At 37.0% G+C, this 24039-nt stretch overlaps 1 protein-coding gene across 4 annotated transcripts in view; it reads left to right on the top strand.

Moving 5' to 3' along the window:
- The first annotated feature begins 632 nt into the window (after positions 1–632).
- The window catches only part of GREB1L (GREB1 like retinoic acid receptor coactivator), a 195218-nt gene continuing 171811 nt past the window's right edge, over positions 633–24039 (top strand). For all 4 annotated transcript variants that reach the window (XM_072604358.1, XM_072604360.1, XM_072604359.1 and 1 more), the window contains exon 1: positions 633–731. The gene's annotated coding sequence lies outside the window, so the exon portion shown is untranslated. The remainder of the gene's footprint in view (positions 732–24039) is intronic.

Consider the following 24039-nt stretch of genomic DNA (forward strand, 5'->3'; position numbering starts at 1 on the left):
CTTAGAAGTTTCTTGCTTAATAAAGCTGGTCTGGCTACTCAGACTACAGAAATTCTCCGTTCATGATGCAGCAGGTCAAGTCTGAATTCCTTGGCAGAATTAGAATTATAAAGGCATTTAATAATCGATGCTCCAGGATCTCCAGTAATCCAGTGTTCCTTTACAAAATAACAAACACATGCTTGGCGTTATTTCCTTAAGGGTTATCTGCCCTTGAGTAGCTTTCTAGGGAGGTCAGGAGTGAGTGGAATTCAGGGTTCTAAGGGAGATCATGCAAATTCTCACAGATACACATGTGCGCTAAAAGTGGGGCCAAAAATGAAAGAAAAAAAAGGGACAGAATGTTCTTTGTTACAAAGTGTTCATTTCAGGAAGGACCTAAAGGTGAGGAGATTAGGCTGAGGGGGACTGGGAAGTGGAGGAGGAGGAGGAGGCTAAACTGGGTAGGGCAGGACTGGGGTTAGAACAGTAGGCTAAAACACAATCCTGGGAGAGCTGTCTGACCCCAGCCTGGGTGTCACCCTGCCCTGCCCAGCTCTGCTTCATTCTTTCCACCTCCCAGCTCTTGGCTCGCTCACCTCAACCAGAACTAACCAGCCACCCATTTCTCCAGCTCAGCTTCCCATCTGAGTGGCTGTGGCTGGGACCTTAGGGATTCCTAGGGTTGATATATTTCACACATGTGTGCACCAGGATACAAAGACAAATTGAAGGACGGAGGACAGACTAAGGTATGTCCACTTGCACAGAAGTGTTCTCAAAAGGAGAGGCAAGAGAAGGCAGAAGAGCCAGATTGTGTTATACCTGTAAATAAGCCTCCTTACTTTGTGACGTGAAGGGTGAGAGAACCAAATAGATTTCCTCTCCAGGTCTTTTTTAAATGTTGGTGACTTCTTCCCCTCCATTCTCTGAACTTTGAAGATCTATGTATGCTCCTGAGAAGGGGAAAAGTATTTTACTACTGCCTTATATTTTACCTTCTTTGCTCCCAAATTCTCCCACCTGCTCATGGAATTAAAGTTTGGGCTAATTCAAGAATATCTGAATTATTGCTTAACTATAAATATAATGTTTGTATGATTTTTGAAGCCATTTAGTTTGGGTTAATTTTTTTAAAAAAATAATTTGATAAGATGAGAGAAAAGGAATTCTTATTGTATGTCATTTATAAAAAGGTCTCTTATATGTGGGGGGATGGAGTATTGGGCAGTGACACTGAATTTCTTTTTAAATGTTAATAAACCATGTTTTAAAAACTAGGGATTGTGGTTGCCCCAATGCTTCTTGTGTGCCTTTTCAGCCCAACCGTGAGAGTATTCTATCCTAGCCTTGGCTCTTTTGGTCAGGAATCTTTTTCTAGTTCTAGTACCATCCTCTCCTCTTACATCTTGCACCGCAGAATCTAGCTACTTCACATCCCAAATCTAGTGGCTAGGTTTCTGAAGATAGTATTTGTTTTTTGAGATTACTATAGGTAACCAGGATGGTAACATGTCTTGTACATTATTTATCTAACACAGTGTTTACATTAGAGAGGTGATGTTGGAGGGATGGGGAATGCAAGGTAAGCAAGACAGAAGGTAAAAGAACCTGGGTGGGTAGAATTTTTAAAATATATATATTATGTTTTTAAAATAAGATGTTTAAGATAAGATCATATGTTGCTACTCAGGCTTTACTCCTCCAAAATTATTTCTTAAATGGTATGATCAGAAAGTTGTACCAGCTTATTTAAAGTATCAGATCATCAGACCCTCTGTACACTGAGACAAGTACAGCTCTGTTTTCAAATGCGAAGCAAGATCATTTTGGACCTCCTGGAAGGAAATACTGCCTTTTTCACAAGAGAAGGAAGAAGAGCTCCTCTTGACTAGTCTCAGAGGACTAAGAGTAGAGTTCTGAAATTGTTTTATCTTTAGTGGTTTCTTTTTTTCTCAAGTTTTGAGTTGGGGGTTATTGCTTTGTTTTGCTTTGTTTTGGGGTGGGGTGACCTGTTTCTTCTAATTTCGGGATTATTAACGCTAAAAAATGCTGAATTCCTTCAAGTTCAGCAGCCTGCAGCCCTATTTGTAACCATTTAAGACATTTAAAAGAAAATCCAATGAGTAATTTTGTCATTACTGTCTGAATAAATTATATTTTAAATTTCATATACTAGCTAGGAGAGACAGTGGATAGAGAGATAGAGTGGATAGGAGAGGTTGTGGATAGAGAACTAACCAGTGTTATCAAGAGAAGCTAGGTTTAAGGCAGCTAGGTGGCCCAGTGGATAGAGCACCCTCCTCTCTCAGGGGAATCTGAGTTCCAGCCCAGTCTCAGATACTTACTATCTCTGTGACCCTGGGCAAGTCACTTAACCCTGGATTGCCTCTCAAAAGCAAACAAAAAAAGATCTAGGGTCAAGTCCCTTCTTTCATACATTTGGGTGTATGATGCTGGCCAGGTTAACCTCTTCAGAGCTCCCAAGGATTCTCTAAAACTATATATTGCAGAAGAGCTAGTAATCTGTTTTGGGAAAAGGAGTTACTTCAATGGAAATTTCCTAAAGCACTGAAAAATCATAGGTCTGGTCCAAAATAAGTAAGTAAATAAATAAATACTAGGTAAAATAGTCTTGTGAGTAAGCCAGGGCATATAAAACATATTTGACATTCCCAGACAAAAATATTTTCAAATCCGTAAAAGGTACTGAAAAAAGTTTTGAATGATTTCACTTTTTCCCAAAATTTCCTGAAGGAAAGGATAGGTTTTTTTTGTTTTTTGTTTTTGCCTTGTAGCTTCAAAATTCTCAGAAAAATTACGTCTTCAGTTTGAAGTAATGCAAATGGAATTGAAGCCTTCTTAGTATCATCACCTCTTAATTGTCAGTACTATTATGACGTCCATTATTTAGAATTTCATTATATTAGTTCTTCCTGTTTTATGGAGTGTCCCCCAATAGTCATAGATTCGGTATGTTCTTTTAGTTAGACATCATTTTTCCCAGATTGAGCAATAATTTGATACGTCTCATAACACACTGAAATCATGAATGAATGAATGCATGAATGAACTGGGGAAAAATATAGTAGGTGCCAAGCGCTGTGCTATGTACTGAAGATTCAAATAGGAAAGCAAGGTATTCTCTGCTCTTGAGGAGTTCCCATTCCAATGGGGCAGAGACGACAGTGGTGGCACAAAGTAGGTTTTTATTCAAACTTGCTGCCGACTCTTTCATTACTGCCTGGATGCTCTATAGCTCAATATGTGAGGCTTCCTTAGAACGACCCATGATTTCCTTAGTGTGGGTTTTCTTTCCTGGTGCTCATCTGATCACTCATGCCTTCTTAAGCCTGTGCCAGTCTCGTCCAGGTTTTACAATGAATTCTTCACATGTAACCCACAAAATGCATTGGAAGGTGCAACTTCCTCTTGTTATTGTGTTTCACATATACTATTGTGCCTGAACTTAGGTTTTCATCACTATGTGACCAGCGTACAACTCATGAAAGTCATTTTTGTCCACAATTGTAAGTTATGTATTCCACTGTTCACACACTGAGAACATGCTGCAGGCTACTCATATCCACCATTCATCTTTCCATTGCATTTGGGGTTGTTAATAAGTTTCTGTTATCTTTCTGTTACTCCATCTCCAACACTGACCATGTAGATAGACTCTGTGAGCTTCATTTTCCTCATCTGTAGAATGAGCGAATTGGTCTCTTTGGCCTCTAAGGTGGCCCCTTCCAAGCTCTTAATTTGTGATTCTGTGTTAGTGTGTTCCACAGTCTCTTAGCTATCTGGTGTTACTGGGAGGATAAAGGTGTTAAAGACATGGACTTTTGTAGTGTCAAGCAGTTTGAGATAATTAAAAACATTGAACAATTTCTCAAATGAGATCCAATTTGGTTGAGCATACCAGAGCTTTTTGTTTTGTTGAGACAGCCTTTGCAAGTCAAGGATTACCATCATATCACAAAGAGGCATCATAGTAGGGATTTTAGAAGAGGCATAATTTGGGCTTTCTTCAGGATACATAAGTTTGAATCACCTTGTTTCCTGGTGCCAACCTGGGAGCATCTGTGGTGGGTACAGTGCTATCCTCTATGCTATAAGACAATACAAAAGCATCCTAACATAGTATTGATTAGTCCCACCTCAGATACTAACTGTCTGACAATGGGAAAGAAACTACTTTTCAGAGCCTCACTTTCCTCATTTGTAAAAAGAGGTAGATAATAATACTTGTACTGCCAGCCATACCGGAGTGCTGTGAGGAAAGTGTTTTACAAACCTTTAAGCACTATAGAAATGGAAATTATTATCGATATTATTACTATTATTATACCTGGTTTGGGCCCTTGAGGAGCTTAAAGAAGCAGTCCATCAATACAAATTATGGAGATCCTACTATACATTCTGCATTGTGCGAAGGGCTGGAGATATACAAAGACAAAAATGGAAACAGACTCGGTCCCCAAGCAACTCATATTCCATTAGGGCAACAGTATACACATATACAGATATATTCAAAATAAATGTAAAATAGGTACAAAGTGATTAGAAAAGAACTTACTAACAGCTGAGGGGATCAGGAAAGGCTTTATGTAGAAGGTAGGTTTGAGCTGATCCTGGAAGGAAACTTGAGATTCTAAAGAAGACCACCATAAACTGAGGATGACACAATAGAATAATTGAGTCATAAAATAGTAGAAGCAGGAGACAAGTGATCATGTAATTCAGGTTTTTTATTTCATGAATCAGGACTTGTCAGGGTGAGATAGCTCATGAATGGCAGAATTGAAGAAATGGAATGGATCCAAAACTGTCCCAATAACATTGGGGCACCCAGGACACCCACACACTTTGCACCTGTGTTTTTACCCCACTGCTAAGTACACAACGCAAAGACTCATCTGATGGCTGTGGTGAATTAGTAAACCAAGAACACTGTGTTCCATTTCTTGGCAAATTTCCTACTTGCAGATCCTTCATTTCAGAAGGCTAAGCTCAAATGGTCTTTAAATAATTTCAAATGTTGAGTTTATCATACTTCTGAATACCTTCCTGTACATTTGTTTTCCAAAGAAATAGAAAAAATATTATTTTCTTTATTTAAGTTTATCTCAGCATTTTTTCATGAAAGAGTTAAAATGACCATGTCCGTTTCAGTATTATTTCTTCCTTGTTCAGATGACTAATTTCAGATGTATTTTGAGGCACATAGGCCTCATCCTTGTTAATTTAATACCAAATGGTCATGCCATAAATATTAATACTTATCTATACACTTGACCTTTTTGTGTATTAAGTTGGTTCTTCTGGCTCCTTTGTAAAACACTAAAGCCAATGTGTGCTTGGAAAAGGAAAAAAAAAGTCCAAGAGAATGCTTAGGATTTTTTAATTCCTTGAAAAAGAAAAATTGAGGCCTTTGTATATAGTCAAATGCCTGCTTTTCCTTGTAAGAGGGAAAGCATCCTCTGACTTCATCTCAGTCATGAGCTCTTCCACCCAGGTCTTTACACTCTCCAGGCCCAGTTGGGTGTGGGCTACAGGAACAGCTTGCTACACAGATTCCTTTGCAATAAATCCACTAGTGTTTATTAAGCACATAGGATATGTGAGGCACTGACCTCACCATGGTCACTTTGACATATATTATCTCATTCAGTCCATACAACATCTTGATAATAGCCAGCATTTATTTATAGAGAGTTTTAAGGTTTGCAAAGTACTTTATAAATGTTATCTCATTTAATCCTCACAACAGTCCTGTGAGGTAGGGGCTATTATTATACCGTGTTTTGGTTTTTTTTTTACAAATGAGGAAACTGAGGCTGAGTGATTTGTCCAGGATCACACATTTCATAAGTGTCTGAGATGGGATGAGGAGACGGACTGTCACAGGGTGGCTAATTAACTTGCCCCAGGTCAAATGACTAGTAAATTTTACTGCTGGTCTTTGAGCCCAAGTCTCTTATCTCTTTCCATTACATCATGCCTCCTTAGTTCTTTTTCCCTATGATGTACACATATGAAGGGTTAGCAGTATGTGATGATATATGGCAAATACATCCCCTGAATGAGCTCCTGCAACATAGACCATAGTGTTATGGGAATTCAGAAGAGGGATAAGCCGCTGTGGGCTGGGGTGGCTAAGAAGGCTCAAAATTCTTGTTTCTTGCACATGTCTACTTATTTCTGCCTTCACTTTCCCGATCCTCCAATTAGAGTTCATGCTCACCTCCTGCCCCTGTTCAGGATCTTATTACACTGTCCCTCCTCCTACTCTAGCCACAGGGTTGGCCACTGCTGCTTTGGGGATATTTTCAAGTTCCCTGATGGAACTAATCCAATCGTGGATACAGCCTCACTTCTTAAAAAGAAAAAACAAAAACAAAACACCAGAGTATTGACACCCTGGCCAGCCGCCCAGCAGCCAATTTCTGCACTTAAGGAAAGGAGAGCTATCAACATGACAGGTAGTCCACTGCAGCTGGCACTCCAGAATGTGCCAGAGGAAGCCCCACTTAGCTTAGTCAGTGGCCTATGAAGTCAGCCTCAAGCAGTGTCCAGCAGTAGAAAGGATGAACAAATATTTTCACGGGGTGCGTCCAGAACTGAATAGTCAAGGTCACTCTGGTGTAAATAGAACATACGGTGTCAGTGAGTTCTGGTGTCTCGGATCAAGTAGCCCTTCTTGGCAGTGTTAACAAAGAACAAAAAGACTGTCATAACCTTTACTGTTGTTATTGGGTGTGCTTTTACCATAGCTTAGTGAAGTTTCTAAACTGATTTCCATTCAGAGGAGATTGCTTTGAGTCCTGAGCCAAACTGACATTTTTCTGTACATTGGGAGCTATGCCCAGTGTACTTCCCTGCCCCTCTGAAAACTGACCCACATTGCTGCACTCAATTAGTTCCACCCAAGGAAGGAGCTGGTACTCACAAGGAGCCTTCTATGGCCTTTGGTTTTCTTTCCCAGATAAGAGTAAAATAGTGCAAGTAAGCCTAAATCTTTGGCATTGGGGTCCTTTGTCAGCGGTGAAGAAATCTTCTGTTGGTCTTGTAGCAGGTATGTCGTAGGTTTCAAACACCATGCTAGCCCTCCAACCCATCTCAAGCACTTTGAATTTTTACCCTAATATCTTTCCAGCTAGTGGACTAGCCAGCATTTTCGTTCAGATAATTGCTTTGCAGAGGGAAAAACAATCGTCACTGGAAGGATGTGAGGAAAGTCACACTATAAACCAGCCAGACAGTATTAGCTGCTCATTATTTTCTGCATGAGTGTCTGAATACATATGGTTTAGGAGATAGTGGGGCATACACTGGGGCATCCCTGCAATGGTGCTGTTTTTCTGAGTTCTATTTTATAGATGGAAATTCAGTCTTAAATTTATCAGTAAAGTTATCTGGCTTTAAAATCAGTGCATTGTCATTTGCTAACTTCACTTACTAGTTTTTAGCCAAGTCTAGCTGAACAATGGTTGAATTAGTGACTATTATATTTGTTTAACTGCTGTAAAGTAAGGTTGCAACAATAGATGCTTATACTTAAATGGGCCTGCAGAGCATTGGTGCCCTATCAATCATTCAGAGATTTACCTCCTGCTGTCCAGTCTGATGGACAATTCTGCTGATGTACATATTCAGTAAGAGGGGATCAGGAAGGACAGATGATGGATAAAGACAGTCTTCTGTCTAGAGAGGAAATCGGAGAAATCCCTATAAAGAATTTCATTGTCATGGTGTCACAAGATTAATTATACTCGTGTGAGAACAACTTTTTTTCATTTGATTAAAAAAAAATAAAAGGACATCATCCCTCTGACTTGTGACAGAGGTTTTCCAAAGAAAGAAGTGTGAAAGATTTCAGGAACATTACTCTCGTGTCTTTTAAGCATCCTTCAAGACCCTTGGATTACACCCATGACATTAACTACTAATTAATAAATCAGGCATTTTTATTTGAAGGCTCTCTGAAGGAAAAAAAAAATTAATGTCTTCAGTCCTTCTTCCCCTTTCCCATCAACCAGTATTTCCCAAGCATTTTCCCCTAAGTTTATACAAGTTAGTTAAAAAATGTTATTGTACAGTACATTATAATTTAACAAAAGTCTTTTTAAATGGTGTCGTGTCAAGAATGAAGATGTTATAGATTCCTGAAAAAAAAAAGTCACAAAATTTTATGAAACAAATGTATGAAGAAACTGTTGGGTCAGATATACATATTATAAAATATCAGATAATTTCAATTTCTGAAAGATTATTCTGGAAAATTTCTACTTGAGAATTTATTTCGTTCATTTGGAGAATTGAAATTATATTTGTTACTTCCTTTAAAAAGATGTTAAGTATTAAACACATCAATTTTGGTAAATATCTCTGAAGTCCATAACTGAAAGACTTTGGTATCAAAAGCAATATTGTTCTATGTAAGTAATTTTTCTAGATAGGAATCTTACTCTTTATATTTCCAAAATTAAAAATGTTTTCATTTCTAAAATTTAAAAAGTTAGAAATCATCTAGTGCCAACTCATTTTACCAATGAAGAAACTGAGGCAGAGGAAGATAAATGACTCATCAAAGGTCAAATAATTTGTTGAGTCCAATAAAATTTAAAGTCTTATGGTTCCAAAAGCAATTTTCTTTCTACAAAGCCTCACTGCTTCCAGTATGTTAAACAATTCCTTGACTTTGAACACACGATATACTGACCCTACTTTAATTTTTTTTTTTTTTTGGTGATCTGACATCATCATTATGTATAGTGTGGAATGGTGGAAATAACAATGGATTTTTTAATCAGAGGACCTGGACTCAAATCCTACTTATTACTTGTATGATCTTGTATAAATTCTTTTACTTTTCTGTACCTCTGTTTCAAAGTAACAACATTGGACTTGATCATCTCTCAGGGTCTGCTCTAGCTCTAAATCTGTTTTCCCCTATTACCGAAACTCATTGAGATACAGTCATTTGCTTTTTACTGTGCTTTGGGGGAAGTTATGTGGTGCAGTAGATAGAGCTCTGGGCTTGGACTCAGAAAGACTTACCTTCCAGAATTCAAAATCCGGCCCCAGAGCCTTCCTAGCTGTGTGACTCTGGACAAGTCACGTAACCCTTTTTGTCTCAGTTTTCTCATCAGTAAAATGAGCTGGAGAAGGAAATGGCAAACCACTCCAGTGTTTTTGCCAAGACAACCCCAAATGAGGTCACGAAGAGTGGGACATTACTTAATAACACTGTGCTTTTATTTAGCAACTTTGTATATATTTGTAGTTATTAAATTGATATTTATGCTGTAAATATATTGACAGGTTAGTAAGCACTTAATAGTAAACACCTAATAAATTTCTGTTGACTGATCACATTTCTCATAATTTTTATAGTTTCCTTCTTCAGGATGATTTTTCTTAGTTGCTATCATTATTATACCCTGCTCTTTCTAACTGGTTAGCTTGTTTTTGCATATAATTCTAATCCTTGAACCTGAGGAGTGGCTGTACTTCTCAGTAACAAAAAAATTAACACTTAAGTGGCTACTGTGAGCAACAGTCTTTGTTGTTAAGAAGCTTACACACTAGTGATGAAATATGCATTCAAATAATAATTTATACGAGTCTCAGATGATTGAGAAATCCTGGAAGAAAAGGATTTCTAGTTGGAGCATTCTGAGAGGATTTCACGAAGGAGATAGCACCTAAAATGATCTTTGAAGGAAGAAAATAATTATGATAGAGACATGGAATGAGCCAGTTCTAGACATGGAGGACACGTTCAGGTATACATGTGAGGAAAGACATGATGAAATGTAGGAATGGATAGTAGTTATTTTGGTTTAAACAGAAGGCTGGAAGGGGTTGTAGCATGTTAACACATGATATAAGCCTGGAAAGGTAGGATGGAACTACTCATGGAATGAAATTCATGGGCTTTGTGACAGCTACTGTATTTTCTTTATTGTTAACTAGGCTTTTCATGTACTTAAGGGCCTAAGGTTTTGGAATGGATTTTTTTTTATCTCATGTAAGTCTGGTATTTGGATATATGTGTATATATAAAAATTTATTTAGTTGCATTTTATATAAAATGTGAATGCTTTATAGTGTACTGTTTTAATACATAATAAATATGTAATAGATAAAATAGTGTCTTTTAAATTCTGAAAAATTTTACAAATAGGTCCCCTTCCACAGTGTTTTTTCTACTCTACTAGTAATTTTAATGGCTCCAAAAACTAGCTTCTATGGTAGCAGCACTGATGCATATAGTCAAGCAATATATATTAAAGTAATATGAGTGTAAGTGAATAATTCTGGATAGTCTTAAAAATCATAGAATCTCAAAGTTGAAAGAGATGTCAAAATCCATCTGATCCAAACTGAATCCGAATACTGAATTCCTTCCTCAAATCACTGAGAAGATAAGCTGTTTTTAATAATTGTAGATATTCATAACACAAAGATACTTCACATACAAGAAAAGAAAGCTAAATTGATAGCTATTGTTGTCATCAAGTTGTTTCAGTTGTATCCAACTCTTTGTGACCCCATTCAGGGTTTTCTTGGCAAAGATACTTCAGTGATTTGCCATGTCCTTCTCCAGCTCATTGTACAAATGAGGAAACTGAGGCAAACAGGCCGGTAAGTGTCTGAGTCCAGATTTGAACTTCAGAATATGAACTGCCTGACTCCAGGCCTGACACTCTATCCACTGTGTCACCTTTTGATTTACAGTAGGAAGTCATAATTTGATAAAAAAAAAGGTTCAAGTTCAAAACTTAACATTCTTTATTTTTTTAACAAGTTCTGTACCCAAATAATTAAACACAGTGTACTTTCAGCTTGCTAAAGGGAAGTGTTCATTCTATGAATAAAACTAAGTTTTTCTGCCTTCTAAAAGTAAAGAAATTACTTAGGAAAAATTGAGGAAAAGAAAATTCATATTGGGTTGTAATACAAACTGATATCTTATCATGACAGTCCACTTAAGTGAATCTCTAGGATGAGGTTACTTCCTAATTAGTTTCACTATCTCATGGTCTTGTCCTTTTATAAATTCCATTATTTTGTTGCCCTTTGATTCTGCCATCTTCTCTTTCAAAAATTAACTCAGGTTGAGGATCAGAGAGAGGAGCTCTTTAAATTTTTTCAAATCTTTTATGTATAATGACACCGAAATAGACATAATTTATGAATGTGTTTATAAAATATATTTTTTCTGAGATCAATGAAAAGTTAAAACTTCTGATTATTCTATTTCATCTGATGACAGTTTTTATCCTATTATATTGGAGGAATAAATCCATTGGGAATGAAAGGAACTTGAGAAGACCAATTATTTTGCATTTTTTTATTTTTAGAAAACTCACTATGCTTCATGATTGCATTATTTTCATTCTAAATCTCAACAATGTTATTTCACAGCCCCAATTAACCTCAGGTTTTGAAAAGCTAACAGGATGATTCTTTGAAGTCATTATGTAGTATTTTAAAAGTGCTCAGAGAATCCCCAGTTCTTTAAAACAGCATTCTAGGAAGTAAACGCAATCCATTCTTTCCTCCCTTTTAAAGCGAGAGAGCCAACAATTCTGTCCCACGTTGTCTTGTTAGAAGAATAAGCATCCCACTTTACCACCATCGACTCCTTGAACAAAGAGTTAACCTTTGAAAATAAGTGAGGATTGAAACTGGAAGTAATTCATCTAGGTGACAAGGAACATTTGAAGAAGAAACAGTTTACTAATTAATAGAAAATATAGCCAGTTATAATAAAATGTTTCTTTCTTTGTCTTTCTGACCCTGCCATAAAAGAAGAGCAATCAATTTCTCACCCACCAGCTGCATGAATTCAATAGAAAATGACCACAGGTTTTCTCCTCACTAAACCCTTGCTGAGTAGTTCTGGCAGTACATAAAAGTGGGTCATTTGTACCTAAAATACTTTACCCATGCTCAATTAGTCTTAGTGATGGTGTTTTCCTCTCTCACAAACACACCCCTCTTCCTAATAAGAAACAGAATAAAGAGACTTATGGAGAAGGGGAAAATGCCAGGGCTGGAGGGACGAAAGCATTTTTAAAAAATGGATATCACAGAATCTTAGAATTAGAACGGACCTTGAAAGCTAACCCATACTTGAACAAAAATTCCCTCTTCAAACATTTAAATAAGGAATGGTTATTTAATGTTCCCAAAGTCTTCTGATAATGAAAATACTGTACAGTTGTTACTTTGCAGCGTAGTTTGAACAAATGTGATCATACCTTCAAAATGAAGACTATTCAAACATTTTATAGAAATAACACACTGAAATTAAATTGCAGAGAAGGTGCTGAGAGTTTCCTCACCTTGGGATTTTCTATATCAGTGAAATTGTAGACCTAATCCCTATGAGCCCATTTTATCTTAAACGTATAAAAAATGAGAAAAACAACCATAATTATCTTTTCTATATGCAAATGTGAGGTGAATTTTTCTCATAATTAAATATAATAACTCATGCATTCCATCTTATAGAATCCATCTTATGTGGCTCATAATTGTGATCTCTGTAGTATTTTTTGCATTACTGGGGTTTGCATTCCCTGAGTCCACAGTTGTTTTCTATCCAAACAGTGAGAGAACCCTAGGCTTGGTAAGGTTACATTGACCTTACCTAGTGGTCTTTTTCTCTTGATTGGCATGTTTCAAAGGTTAAACTAACTGTGGATGAAATGTAATCAGTAGTGATTTGGTTCCTTTCCAGATCATTCCAGACAACTGCGATAGCCAACTTTGTTAGTTTATAGGGAAAGAAAGAGAGGTCATTCCCTGAGCAGTTTGGAATGGGAAGCAGCAGCTGTCTCCTTCCCCTTACTTAAATAAACAAACTAAATGGAAAAAATAAACTTTTCTCCTTCACATCTGGTATAAAGCTTCCTAGTTTGTCAGAAGTTCACATGTTCTCTACTCTAGTTTGGTCTGTGAATCAGGTGTCTGTCCTCCTGCCGTAAAGTGATCAAAATGGCTGTGATAAAGATCTTGATTTTTTTTAACATTAATTCATTCATTTTACAGTCATTAAGAGTCAACTACGTATCACACATCGGCCTCTGTATTATCATTAGCCTATAGTTCACATTTCTCTACAGAAGAATAGTAGAACAACTGGCTCTAGCTCATGATTTTTATAGTGAGCATCCTGGTGGGATCATAGATTTTGAGCTTAAGAGGGCACTTAGAGGTCATGTAGATGAGAGGTAAAATGACCTGCCCATCCTCTGAGTAAGTGGTAGAGCCAGACTTTGAACTAGGTCCTTGGCTCTTTTCCACTGAACCGTTCATTGATTCACAAATACCAGTGTATACTTAGAAAAAAGCAGAACTTATACGTTGTGGCTAATGTGTTGATACATGGTATCTTGCTTCATTTATACCAGCCATAAGTGGCACTCTGATAACGAAAAACTTTGAAATATTGTAAATTACCAGAATGTGACACAAAGACGCAACGTGAGCCCATACTGTTGGGAAAATGGCCTCAATAGACTTACCCAATGCAGGATTGCCACAAACTTTCTATTTCTTTAAAAAAAAAATTGTGAAGTACAATAAAGTGAAGCACAGTAAAATGAAGTATTCCTGTATTACTATTATTTTTTACATTAAACTTAATCTGCTTTGGCCAGTTCCTTATTTAAATGTTTAAAGAGGGGATTTTTGTTCGTGTGGGTTGGCTCTCTTAAGCTCCAGGGCTCCTTCTTGAATTAGTGGATAATTATTTTAATAAAGTTGTTCATTCTATTAAGATATTTAAATTTCATCTAAAATGAAAAAAAGTAATCAGATCTTAACTGCTATCTCCTATCCACCTAATTTTCCATGGACTTAATGTTTGCAGTTACAGAGTTTCAAGATACACTGTGCTTTTTAGGAATATGTCCTCTGTGTTGATTAGGGGTTGGATTATAAATATTTGGAGGTTTGCATCAGAATGAAGTTTTGATAGTTGGAACACAAACTTGGGTAAAGTCTTTTGATGTCACTACTTTACAGTTTTTATGGCATGGAAACATCTCTTTTTGAGGTGCCCAAAGTACGCTGTTATGAGAAGATTAGTCAAGTCACTTGTCCAAAGGTCAGAAAATGAATATCTTTAGGATTTTTCCTCTCCTGTCATCCTGATTGTTCTTCATTTGTTGAATTTGTCCAATGAAAAAAGTTGGACCTTTGAATCTTTTCTTTTGTGGTTGAGTGCTTCTGGTCTTTAGGGCTGTCACAAATCCGTTGCTCAGATCAGAGGAAGCATTTGGTGGTTTCATCCACTTCTCCATAGGTCCAGCTCTATAGCAGATGCTGAGACAGATGGCCATTTCCCTTTTTGTCTTCTTCCCCTTTCCTTTTGGCTTCCAGTACCACCTCTGCTTCCCCTCAATCCCCCTTCCTTCACCCAAAGCATTCTAGTTGCTCTTACTACCCCCAGGACTTTCATCTCATTAGCCCTCCGTAATAGTACTTCTTTTGTCTCTTCATGTATAGTATCGTAAAATTTGGAGCCACAAAGAACTTTTGATATCATCTGATCCAGGGGTTGGGGAAATTTTGGCCTTTGAGGCCATATGTGGCCTTCTAGGCCCTTAAGTGTGGCCCTTTGATTGAATCTAGATTTCACAGAACAAATTCCCTTAATGAAAAGACTTGTTCTGTAAAACGTGGACTCAAGTCAAAAGGCCACACCCAAGGACCTACAAGGCCTCATGTGGTCTTGATTCCACAGGTCCCCCACCCCGGTCTAACCCAAACTTCATTTTACAGATGAAGAAACAGATGAAGCCCAGAGAGAATAAAGTCATTTCTTCAGGTTAGCAAGGTAGTAGGTGACAGAATCTTCTAACTCTAAATGTCAGTCAGCAGTGTTCTTTCCATTATATTATGCTGACTCTATCACTTTCTCCCTTTAATCCTAAACTATAGACATTGAATCACCTTTCTCTGCCTTTCCTTAGGAATATTTGTAAGTTTTCTCTTTGCCTCTAAAGTGAGGATCATTCTTATTCGAATTTTTTCTCAGGTAGCCCTTCCCATTCCTTAACTTCAGGTTCTCTATAGAGACATCCTAGGTGGGAGTATAAGTGATAGAATAAGAGGTTTTTAAGGGATAAAAAGGAGGGAAAATTAGGTTTTCTAAAGAGAAGCTACCCTTACCAGAAAAGTTTCCACATATTCTTATTAGAATTTTATAAGCTTAAGAATACAGAAAGGGACTGGCTCTGTTATTTCCTTTGTAAAGGGAACACCCAGTTGAGAAACTTCCTCTATCTAGTGAAGGTTGGCACCTTTTTGTAATTTATAGTTTTAGAAGGTTGACTAGAATTATGAGAGGTTTAGTGACTTGCCCTAACAGCACCATTGTTTGTCAGAGGTGAGGCTTTAAGAAATACAAATAAAAAGTTTGAATTTTAAAATAACCTACAGAAATAGATTTTTTAAGTTAGTAAAAAAAAAAAAAAAAAAAAGACCATGCCCTTCTGAGGTCTTGTTCAATTCAGGAATCAATGATTATTTTCAAAATCAAAGCCAATTCTTTGAGGATACTGCCTTTATATCAGAAACCTCTAATTAGAAAGATTCCATATCACCTGCTTCACCTATTGGATTGATCTGGGTGTTCATTTTTCTTTTCATTTCCTTACTATAGTTTGAATATACTACTGGATGTAATTTCTTCAGTGGCCATGGTGGCATCTCTCTGAGAATAAACTAATAAGTATAATGCCTTGTGGATCCCAGTCATTCGTAACATCATAGGAGTTAAAAGGTATGTTGAGAAGCCTCAGGAAGAAACTGACCCCAGAGAGGAGGGAGTAACTTGCCTAAGGTCATGTAGCTAGTAAATAAATGACAGAGCTTCTTTCTGTAGCCTCTTCAAAACAATGACCTTCTTCTTGAGTTTTGAGACCTAATATTTTACCAAAAACTCTAGATGAAAATTTTCCATTTTATGTAGGACACATCTATTTACGTATCCCAGAACGTACCGTTGGAATTTGCTTTTCTTACTGTCCACAAGAGTGGACAGTGTTCAGAGGGAATGGTTATAGGGTTTTCTGCTGCCTTCTCTCCTCTTTTGTGGCCCATCCCCAGTTATGGCATACCCCACTCCATAACCTTGCAATGGGTTGAGGGATTAGAAGCCATGGGGGAGGAGGGGACCATTTCTTTGAACATAGCGGGAAAGGTAGAAAAGAGTTTCTCTTCTTTGTCCTGTTAGTGACACAGAAGATAGCTGACAAGGGATGGATACTGATTAAAATAGGTCACATTTATATTCTGTAAGTGGTTTGCAAAGTAATCTACGTATGTTCTCTCCTTTGAGCCCTGTAATAACCCTCTGAGGCAGATGTTGTTTTTGTTTCCATTTTATAGATAAAGATTAAACAGTAAATACTAATTTCATGCAATATACTCCACTCGTCTGAATGCTGAAAATGGAAAGGAGACAGAGTAGATCAAGACAACTAAATGGTGCAGTGGCTAGATTCTAGCTGAACTAAGAATGCGGGAGGTCTGATTTCAAATTCTGCTTTCGATATTTAGCAGCTGTGCATAGTGTTAAGTAATTTCAATCATGTCTGACTCTTTGTGACCCCATTTGGAGTTTTCTTGGCAAAGACACTGGAGTCTTTGTTTTGGCATTTCCTTTTCTAGTTAATTTTACAGATGAGGAAACTGAGACAAACGAGGTTAAGTGACTTACCAAGGGTCACGTAGCTAGTAAGTGTCTGAGCTTGAATTTGAACTCAGGAAGATAAGTCTTTCTGACTCCAAGCCCAGCACTCTATCCACTATACCATCTTGCTGCGTAACCCTAGGCAGATTCCTTCACCTCTTTCAGCCTCAGTTCCCTCATCTATAAAATGGGGATTATAATAGCACCCATTTCACCAGATTGTTGTGAGGATCAAATACTATAAATGTAAAATGCTTTGTAGATTTTTAAGTGTTCTATAGATGCAAATTATTGTGATAATCAAAGAATCCAGGAAGCAACTACTCTGATTCAGGTTGTGTCAGGTTGAAAATTTAAGGTCTGTAAATTCGTATGTAATTTGATCACAACTTGAACTATTTTTTTTTTTTAGCAAGTCATCTCATCTGTCTGAGCCTCAGCCTTCTTAACTGTAAAATGGGTTAATGATATTTGTACTACCGTCCTTCTAGGGTTGCAGTGAGGAAAATATTTTGCAATCCTTAAAACTCTATAATTATAGCTGATATCATCTAGTACTTTAAAGCTTGCAAAGCATCTTAGCCAGGGGGCAAGGGCTGGGGTGAAGGGGTGGGAGTGGGCAATGGACTACAACCTGAACTTTTTGTCCAGTTTTTTTTAACCTATAAGATAGGGGTAGGAATTCCACAATCTTTGAGGCTAGACCTGTAAAACATCTACATTACATGAAGTTCATGACAGTTTTAGACTAGATTATCAGCATTTTAGTACAATTTTAGAGTTTTCCTTGTGTTGGGAAGCTCTTAGAGAGACACCAGCCTTCTGGGGCTTTATCACTATCTTCAAACCCAGGTCAGCTCTGCTTCAGAACGCAGTTGGGTTAAAAAGAGTTGAACTCTATTTATTCATGGGGGACAGAGCTGTTAGTTAATAGGTTTGTGTAATAGGTTTGTCAGAAGTTGGAGGAGTTACAAGTCAAGAGGCTTAATGACATATCTCAGTTTGAGCTGTAGATTTCAAGTACTGTTCCATAGCATATGAGTGTTAATGCATCCCTTAACCGACAAGTCATATGAACAACATACATAGAATCCTCATCTCCTCATAGCCATCCAGAGTTATTGTGTAGATCTGATCTACATGAAGCTTTTGTGGAGATCATAATGCCTGTACAGTTTCCAAATGACTCGTTCTTTCAAGTTCGAATCAGAAGTTTACAGATTTCTTAGTAAAGACAATTTATACCCAGATTTAAGATCCTAACTTTTCTCTTAGTGGGATAAAGGTGACTATTTCGTTAACTCGAGTATCTATTTTTAAAAAAATCTAAGTGTGCAATAAAAAACAACAGGGATCATGAATTCAGTTATTCAAACTGAATAATAAACAGGGAAAATTTACTATCAGCAAAATTTTGAAGGAAATTGACATCATAGGATCATTATTTTTTTAATTTTTTAATTAATTTTATTTATTTTCAGTGTTCTACAGTCACTACCATATAACTTAGATTTTTCTTCCTCCCTCCTCTTTATCTCCCCCCTCCTTCCCCGAGACAGCATACAATTTTATATAGGTTCTACACATACATTCCTATTAACTATATTTTCACTATAGTCATGCCATGTATAAGAATTAAAATGAATGGGAGAAATCATATAACAAGCCAAAACATAATACAAAAGAAAATGATCTGTTACGTTCTGTGATTTAAAGTTGTTTAAAGTTGAAGAGCTTTGAGGGTTTTTGGTTTGGTTTTCCTTGTCTTCCCATGGTAGGTATATGAAAAGGAGACATCTGGGTGGGAGTAGCAAACTGAAAAATTTATGTAAAACCTCAGAATCATTCTAGGCCCTTAAAATTCACCCCAAAAAATGAAAAAGATAATAAAAGGCCATCTTGCCTTTGAAGAGAATACTGTCCTATGTGTTTAGCAACTTCTTTTTAAGTCATTGTGCTGTGATAGCTTCATTGCCTTAATTATCACATAAAGCAGGACTGGCTTTAATAATTACATGGTAAATACAATGGCTTAATGAAGATAGTTCCACGATGTGTCCCAATGAGCTCTTTGTTTCTCATTTGAATCTTTGTTGCCTGATGCTAATCTGCTTTGGGATTATCAAATCTAAGCATTTCACAATGCTGACTCCAGCGATGGCATTCATGTGGAATGCTGCCTTTTGTTGACTTGCTTCACCGGTCCCCCCAATGCTTTCTTTGGTCATCTGGTGTCTTCACTAATGTGATTTGTACTCCCATGCTCTGCAGGTAGTCATGAGCTTTTATAAGGGGAATTTAAACGGGGGCCTTGCCACCCTGGTTGCTAATGAATCCACAGGGATTTTGTTTTGTTTCTCATTCCTCTTTCAGAATAGGGAAGCAAGATTATTCTGAATATTTCTTAATCCTCCTTATTTGCTTTTGACTTAATTTTCAGAGTCAGCTGAGATGTAGAAAAATCAAAGTCTACCATAAAAATAAATCTAGGATACTAATATATTTTTATTTGACCTGAATAATAAATATGAAAACATGGCACTGTCATAATTATTGATAACTGAAAGAAGAAATTGAGGTCTTTATTTCAACTCCACTGATATTTCTTTTTTTTTCCTGATGGTCCTTGATAGCTAACCTAGAGTCTTTTCCCAAATTCTTCACACCATTTTACTCAAAGGTCTTCAGCCATACTGGGATCATCACTTATATTTAGTTTAAAACAGAGAGATCTTATCTACCCCAACCCTTCATTTTCCACATGTGAGAACTGAGGCCCAGAGAGTATTTGTCCTGCCCAAGGTCATACAAATAAGAGACCTAGGGTTTGAACCTAGGTGATCTGATTCCTGATCCTCAGCAGATTTCTTTCTTTCTTTTTTTTTTTTCTTCAAATTTCTTTACATTTACAGGGCACCACAAGTTACAAAGGTTGGGCAGCCCAAAGTAGAGTGAGTTAAAGGATGTTGCTTCTGAGTTTGGGGGATACTAAGATTAAAGCTCAGTCCCATCCGTTTCCCATCAAACACAATTATCTTTGCAATCTCTCTTTGCCACTTTTTTCTTTCCTTTTTGGGCTAGGTTAGGTAACCAATGGGATCCTTTGATCCACCAAAATGATCAGTTCATGAACTGAAAAAGCTTTGAGAACTACTTTTCTAGAGACTGCTTTTCTTTTGGGTTCACAAAGAAACAGGACAGCTTTTTAAGGTTATAATTATTCAGTTGGTGAATTTTTTTCGCCTTTCAATGTGATTCTGCTCTACCAATGTGAGAGATAATTTAGAAATACATAAATATACAATCAAGTCAAATCTTTGCTTCAGTTTGATAGCTCTACATTCTGCATTTTTCTGAATGTTCCATAATAGATAACTTTTGAAGGAATGGGTTTTTGTATATGGTTTTGTGTATGTGTGATTTTTGATTTTTTGTGATTTCATTAGTTTAGGGATCTCCCAAGTTTAAAAAGCAACAAAAAAAAGAAAAACTTTCCATCAATGCAAACTTCAATGACTTTTGCAATTTATAATGTGAAAGTGTTGCTTGGGACACAGAAAAGCTTAAGTGATTCACACAAGGTGATATAGTCTGTATGTATCATAGGCAGTTCTTGAAATTAGGTTTTCTTGACAGAGGGCTAGCAGCCTTCCATCCACTGTTTCATTAGTTTAAATTTGAGTGTCAAGATACAGCTTGATTTTGTGATTAGATTTTTACTAGGCACAAGATAGCATTCAGTAAAAGTTTTCAATTAGGCACATCTTTTTGAAATTTTTAACATTTCAACCAAATTTGACATATAACGGCACTGAAGTCTTCAGATCACAGAACTACTAGTTTAAAATGAAATTTTTTGCTGTTTCATATAGATGCAAATACATGTTTTAGGAATATAGTTTACTGAATGTGGAATAAGAATATCTTTATTAGATGTCATTGTCCTCATTTTTCATGACAATTTTTAAAAGATCAAGATTTGCCTCATTAACTATGCAGAATGTGATGATAATTATTTTTATAATAGCATTAGCTAAAGCTGACATTTTGAAGGATTTGTTAATTTTTCATATTTAAATACCAGCAATGAGGAATTGCTTGCTAAAGTAGACAGGAAGAGGATTTTGGGGATAACTGACCACTCCATCTTAGAATTCATGATGAAGGAGAAGAAAGCCAGGAAATAGTCTGGTGAGAATCTGAGAATTTGGGAGAGGGAATTTCAGAACACCAGAGCAAGCAAGAGTTTTTCATCTTTTATGTGTCATGGTCCCCTTTGAGAGTCCCCCTTTCATTGAGAGAGGAAATAAGAATTGTCAGACTGTAAAAGAGAAGACTTAGTGAGTAGTAGGTGGGTAGCATGAGACCTGTCTTCAAATACTTGACATCTGTAATGTGGAAGGGGTAGTATTTTGTGGTCCTAGAGCGCTGAACAATGAGCAGTTTCCCAGAGAGGAAAATTTAAGTTCAGTATTAGGAAAAAAAACCCCAAACTTTGTAATAATTAGAACTGTCCAGAAGTCAGATAGACTGTCTTTTAGATGTCAGAATTTTCCCTCTAGCTGGAAGCTTTTAAGTTAGGTCAGGATGACCACTTGGGAGGCTTAATGGAATGATTTTTTTTTTTATCAGATAGGCTCTGAACCACATTCTGAAATTCTATAGTAATTCATTAATTAAACTGCTTCAGAATCAGTGAATATCCATATGCATACAGGAAGGGGGATGGATGAGAGGCTCTTTTGGGCCCTTCTGGTCCTTCTTTTGTGTTCTGTATCAGCAAGTGTCTATTTTAGCACTGTCCACATTTGATACACCAATAGCGGAATTGACCACAGGCTATTTAACCGAAATATTTGAAAATGTGTTTATAAAGCAGGTATGACTTTTTCTTCTGGCCATTGGAGGAATGAACGAACACTGATCTGGTCAGTGCCATTTGAGGAACCAGAATGATTTCCTCCATTGTGAGCTACTGGAGTTACCATATATTTAGAATGGAGTCACTGAAGGTTAATGATTGTATCAGGGAGATATGAATAGTGTTTAGTAACCTAGCATTTTAAAAAGCAATGATACCCTGAGACCCAAATTAATAGTACATTTCATGTAATAGAAATTAATTCATAATTGTGATTTCACAATAGGAGATATTAGGAATATTTCTAGGAATAGCCTATCTAATTAACATTTTAGATCTGACACATTTTCCCTCCATATTTCTCGTTTCCCTCCTGTGGATTTCTCTTCTGCTGTGTTTCCATCTCATTTTTTCATCCATTTTCTTTCTTTAACTTCTAACAAGACCATAATGTGAAGTTGAAGAAATTTTTTTTTTAAATTTGGAAGAAAGAAAAGTTTTATTTTTATTCCCTGTTCTTGAAAATAATCTTTTACTTCTCTCTGAAACAAAAACTTAGATTGCTTTTTAAAATTCTGTATGGTTCTTTACTCAGTTTTTTCACCTGAGTCAGTGAGTCTTGACAGAAATAATTCACTGTCCATGACCTAAAGATGTATAGAAGGCGCTTACTTGTTTAGCTGTTAACGTGAGGAAGTTGGTCTCTACTTTTCATACAGTTCCACTATATGTAGTCATACAGTTCTTGCTCATGTATCCCTAGTTTTAACATGAGGGTTATGTGTCATCCTCATGACTAGAAGACTGGCCACTCAGTAAGTTGGAATCAGCCTGCAAAGGGCTTTCATTGCCAAGCTGAACATGCACATTAAGATGATAAATTCACTGAGAATTCTTGAATAGGTGAGTGACAGAGTCAGATTTCTGCTTTAGGAAAGGGGGAAGGAAAGGGAATAAGCATTTAAATAGCATCTACTATGTGCCAGGTAGTGTGCTAAGTGCTTTACAAATACCTCATTTGATACCTCTATTTTAAGGAAGATTATTTTGGAAAAATGCATTTTAAAAAAATGCTACAGAAGAAAACCACCTAGGGGAGAAGTAAGGAGGCCCAAAAGGATATTTCATAGCGTGAATAGAGAGGGCATTGATGGCATGCATATATATATATATATATATATATATATATATATATGATGCAAAAATCATAGGAATCAATAATTGATTGGATATGGAGATTGAAAGAGAGAGAAGAATCATTAATGGATGTGAGGCTTTGAGCCTGTATACTGTAAGTAAGAATAATTTTGGCCTTCTTTTCATTGAGGGATAACCTCTTTTTGCCATACAACCTGGAAAATTTCAGTCAGCTTTTGTATGAGCAGTGGTCTCCCTACCTTGTAAATTTCAGCTGGAAGAGAATCAGCACCAGGTGCTTTGTCACATGAAAGGAGCCTAATGGCCCTCAAAACCTCTTCTTCAGTTGGAAGTTGAGCTAAGGAGGGATTGACTTCAACCTGAGGTCAATGGCCTCAGCATTGAATCGCTTCCATTGGAACTGTCTTAGGAAGATTCTAAGGATCACCTAGCAGGATAAGGTACCAGATATTGAGGTCCTTACTTGAACTAAACTACCAAGCATTCAGACTGTGCTTCAGAGAGTGCAACTCTGATGAACTAGCCATGTTGTTCGAATGCAAAATATATGCTTGCCAAAAAGACTATTTTATCGAGAACTCACATGGGGCAGGGAATTACATGGTGGTCAGAAGAGGAGATACAAGGACACTCTCAAGGTCTCTTTCAAGAACTTTGGAATTGATTGTGTGACATGGGAGACACTGGCACAGGACTGCTCAGAGTAGCGTGTCCATATCAGAGAAGGTGCTGTGCTCTATGAGCAAAGCAGAATTGAGACAGCTCAATAGGATATGCAAATTTAGAGTTTCCACCCAAAATGTTTACACAGACTGTGCCCAATCTGTGGTAGAGCATTCTGAGCTCATATTGGTCTGAGCGGCCACAGTTGGGCACACTGAAACTTGACTTTATCATAATGATGTCATTTTGGGCCTCTTCAAGTATGAAGGACCACAACCAACCTTATGGTCTTAGAAATTGGGGTGCCATATGTCTAAAATAGTCTTTCCTAAAATGGAGCACAGGTTATAAATGGTTATAGATATTCAAGGTCCTCATCACCTCTGGCTTGTGTTATTACAGTAACCTATTAATTGGTCTCCATGTCTCCAGCCTCTCCCTTCAGTAATCCATACTCCACATCAAAGTGATATTCATGTCGACCTACTAACCAACAAATGTCAGTGACTCCATATTACTTCTGGGATCAAATGAAAATTCTTCTGTTTGGCATTTAAAGTCACTTATAGCATGGTTCTAACCTTTATTATACTTATGCCCTGCCATGGACACTACAAACTGGAATTCTTACTGTCTTCACACATAACATTCTAACTCT

This window comes from Notamacropus eugenii, chromosome 4 (genome assembly GCF_028372415.1).
Source record: "Notamacropus eugenii isolate mMacEug1 chromosome 4, mMacEug1.pri_v2, whole genome shotgun sequence".
Lineage (NCBI taxonomy): Eukaryota > Metazoa > Chordata > Mammalia > Diprotodontia > Macropodidae > Notamacropus > Notamacropus eugenii.